General features: G+C 34.6%; 1 non-coding gene across 1 annotated transcript; it reads right to left on the bottom strand.

Annotated features, from left to right (window-relative positions):
* Nucleotides 1–645: 645 nt before the first annotated feature.
* On the bottom strand, nt 646–748 carry LOC141494624 (U6 spliceosomal RNA). Its single transcript, XR_012470516.1, has one exon. It is a non-coding gene; the product is annotated as a U6 spliceosomal RNA (small nuclear RNA).
* Between the last annotated feature and the right edge of the window lie 3483 nt (nt 749–4231).

Below are 4231 nucleotides of genomic sequence, written 5' to 3'. Positions count from 1 at the left end.
TAGGCTGGGCCCTGGAGAGGTAGCTAATCTCCCTTTCTGATGAGGGAGCTCTGCTGCCCATCCTTGAGCCTGATGGGATGGGAAGGGTATTACAGTTTGTTCTAGGAAGCGGGTTCCACTAAAAGTATGGATCTCAGGGTCTCCCAGATTTTGGGTATATGTTCAGTCATTCTCTGCAACTTTCTGTGCAGGGACTTAACCTTCAGTCTGCCTGGGACTCATCAGACCTCCATTCCCCAAGTCAAAGATTCAGAGACTAAAGTTGGCCGTCAACCTGCCACTCACCAAAGCCTCCATGCCTAAGACTATTCCTGTGGTTTCACCCTGCCTCTGGCTGTCTCTCTGCTCTCCATTCCCAGTTCACCCATGGTCCCTTGAGACAGACTTTTTGGTAGGTGTTCTTCTTCTAGCTTCTCTTTCTGGGGTTTGTTGATTGAATTTCTGTTAAGAGGTTTCTTTCATGCAATTTTTGAGGGGAAACCAGAAGACCTTTATCCAGTGCCTATCTTCTCTCTGAAATCTTGGCTGAAAGTGTCACAGTGTTATTATTAATGTGTGCATTGTTCCCTTGGTTCTGCTCTCATCCCTCAACTTTAGATTGTGTAACTCATTCCATACTTCTCAAGAGTTTGACTATGTTTTTTTTTAAATATGGAATGCTTCATGAATTTGCGTATCATCCTTGTGCAGGGGCCGTGCTAATCTTCTCTGTATCATTCCAATTTTAGTATATGTGCTGCTGAAGCAAGCAACATTTATGGTTTTTTTATAGAAAATAATATTCCATAGCATTCATGTTCCATAACTTGTTTAGCCATTCTTCAATTGATGGACATACTCTTTAGGCATTAAGGTACAGGTAAAGAAAAAGTCCTTTCAGATGCACAGGAAGCATTTCAGATCTTAGAAGGGGATTGAAGCCTGATTCATTCAAGTGAATATAATAAAGTTAGTGAGAAGATGAAATTGTCCCAGGGTACAGATTATCTCACATCTTTGCCTTCAGCTACTCAACTATGTAAAACTCAATTGAAGTCTAGGAAGAATGAATGGGTTAAGCACCTCATTGAAGGAAGCTATCTTCTAATTAGGAAGGATTGAACTAGAGTGGTCTCTCTTACTTCCTCTCTGCCAAATGAGATTAGAATAATCATAGTCTGAGGTTCATAACCCTTGCTAAAAGATCACAATAGCTTTTTATTTAAAAAGAATATTGTAACAGTTAGGAGAAGATATTTAATAGCCAGTTTTTAAAGAGATTGAAAATGGAGTAGACTGCAATTACCCACTGAAAGGCAAGCATGAGGAGTCCAGCTAATTGCCCCATCTTAAAGAAAGGCCAAATGTAGTGAAAAGTCCAGCGACAGAGGGACCTGCTTGAACCAATCTGGAATTATTAAACCAGTTACAAATCAGTCTCTCTAGCCAAGTTCAATAATATACTCAAAATAGCTGAAGGACTTGCTTAGCCCAGTACAACAGTGAAGTGACCCAATCAACTTAGACTCAAAGAGCCAGATCATCTGAGTAATAGAAGAACTCATCAGTCAGCAATATTATGATATCCAGGGAAAGAAAGGATGCTGAAATCCTTTAGTTCTGGAGTTGTAAATTGCCTTGACTTCCATGTGTCCTCTATATGGGCTTCATTACCATTGAACAATAAGTCTCCGGACACTTTTCCTCACAGATTTTGTCTATAGTTTTAAGAAAATGATTTCAGGAAAAATTCTGTAACCACTGTTCTGTTATTCCCTTTGAATAAATACAAGTCTTTGCTAGGGAGCTGTCCTCTGTAAAAGGGAAACACATTAGTGAGGGGTCATGCATTATTAAGAGAATAGACACCACCAGGTTTATTTCTAGAACTCTCAAAATAGTAGTAGCATCCTTTTGTTACCAGTAGGGATGTGGGGTACTGTTTCTCTATAAGTACTCTGTTCTTCCAAATAATACTAACTTTGTCTACTTACAGATGTTCATTCCAGTCAAAGTATAAACAGAATATATATTAGAAACATGAAGACTATATGGCAACAAATTAATGGTTTTTCAGTGATGTTTATTAAAAAGGACAAAAATATCCTGGGAACAGACTTCCCAAGGCCCTCAGAAATGAAGTCGGTTTGAGTTCTGGTAGAGTGAAGATGTTTAGGAAGATGTTTTTTATATCTTTCAGAACAGAATATCTAGGTTAAGAGAAAACCTGCATGATCTGACATTATATTTACTTTCTATTGAATTGACTTTCTTTAAGTCCCAACAAAAAAAATCTCATCTTCTGCAAAAAAATGTCTTTCTCCACCCCTCTTTTAGTGCCTTCCCAATTATTGTTATTTCCTATTCATCCTATATATAGCTTGTATGTATATATTTTGGGAAGTATCTGGCACAGTGGATAGAGCACTGGGTTTGGAATCAGCAAAACTAATCTCCCTGAAGTCAAATTTGACCTCAGACACTTGCTAGCTATGCGACCTTGGAAAAATCACTTAAGCCTCTTTTTCCTCAGTTGTTTTGAAAAATGAGTTGGAGAAGGAAATGGGAAACCACATCAGTACCTTTTCTAAGACATCAACAAACCAGTATGGAGTCATGGAGACTCAGACACAACTAAAATCAGTGAACAACATATGTTTGCTGGTTTTATTTCTTCCCTATCAAATTTTGAGCTTCTTGAAGGTAGACATTGTACTTTGCCTATATTTTTAATTTTCTGTACAGTACCTGGCACATAGTATTCACTTAATAAGTGTAAAATAATTGACTGATTACAATACCTTTTTCTATTTTAGGAACTTTTAAAATAAAAACAGAATCTTTTCCATCTCTTCCTTTGTATTTATATTTGATTTCTATTTTTCTGAATCTGGTTATCAAGAAAGTATAATTTGTATTTGCTTGTTTTATTTTACTGAAAATTGCCCTTCACATTTGTAATATCTACTTTGACTTGGTAGGAGATGAAGAGATAGTAATTTATTTAAAAATGATTTTTTTGGAAGGCAATTAAATAAAACATTAATTGAACAGTAAAACACTAGGACTCTCAATAGTCTAAAAATGAACTAAATTAGAAAAACACTCATAAAAATTCATAAAGGCATTCTTTTCCTATATAATTATACAAAGAAGAAATAAATGTTAATTGAATACTATTGCACTTCTGAAAATTTTCACTTTGAAGGGTACACTTAATTCCTTCATCTCAGAGGGGAAAAAAACCCCAAATCTCTGAGAGTTTGGAGAAAATATTTCTCTTTGTAGGTGAAATATTTTATATTTAATTGTTTAATATTTTATTGATTTTAAAATTTTGTAGTAGTAATCATCTAGGAGAAATATATTGGCATGAGAGGTAGCACACTTTATCTGGTATTTCAGAATTATAGTTTCTGCATATCTTCTTGGGGAGACCATCCATCAAAAAAGGTTAGGACATTCTATTTCGTTAATGGACATATAAACAAGATCTACAAATCCACACGTGGAGAATCTCAAGAACATAAAACATCTTGAGATAGATCACTATGAAATCTATCAATAGATAATCATTTAATAATTTTGGACCTCAATATCCTCCTCTGTAAAATTAAGTGATTGGGTTAGATAATCTCTGTTTTTCCCCTCTTAAATCTTCACAAAGGGAATGTAATAGTTACAGGAGAATCTAAGCAGTGTGGAAATAATTAGAAAAATAAAAATACATTAAGAATTAGAATCAGGAGGAAAAAATCATAATTCTGGCTTATTGTTGATCAATGCTATCCATTGACCAATGTTTCTGCCTGGAATAAAATTTGACCAAAAACATTCTTCAAATTTAAAAATCACAGATTCGAAGCTAAAAAGGAAAATTAGGGGTTAACTAATCCAAAGTCTTATTTTATATATATGGGAAACTGAACCCAAAGAAATTTAGTTCTTTTCACAAAATTATACAGATGATGGATGACAGAATGAAGGAAGAAAATTAGGTTTTAGGGGACCAAAGCCATTATTCTTATTGTATCATGATGCTATCTTCATAAAATTAGAACTATTATGAGTATTTAGCTCACCAGAAAAATATTCAGTTTTTTTAAAACATGGAATTATAATAAGATTATAGTATTAGAATTATAATAATTCTTGTTCAAAGAGTCAAAAAAGATAAGTCCAGTAAACTCTGGAGGATTTGTTAAATATGCCACAAAAATCAGCACCTGAAGAGAAAGCATATATTTAAATA

Source organism: Macrotis lagotis, chromosome 7, assembly GCF_037893015.1.
Source record: "Macrotis lagotis isolate mMagLag1 chromosome 7, bilby.v1.9.chrom.fasta, whole genome shotgun sequence".
NCBI classification, from domain to species: domain Eukaryota; kingdom Metazoa; phylum Chordata; class Mammalia; order Peramelemorphia; family Peramelidae; genus Macrotis; species Macrotis lagotis.
The sequence above is the reverse complement of the archived record's forward strand: the minus strand, read 5'-3'. Positions and strand labels throughout refer to the sequence as shown.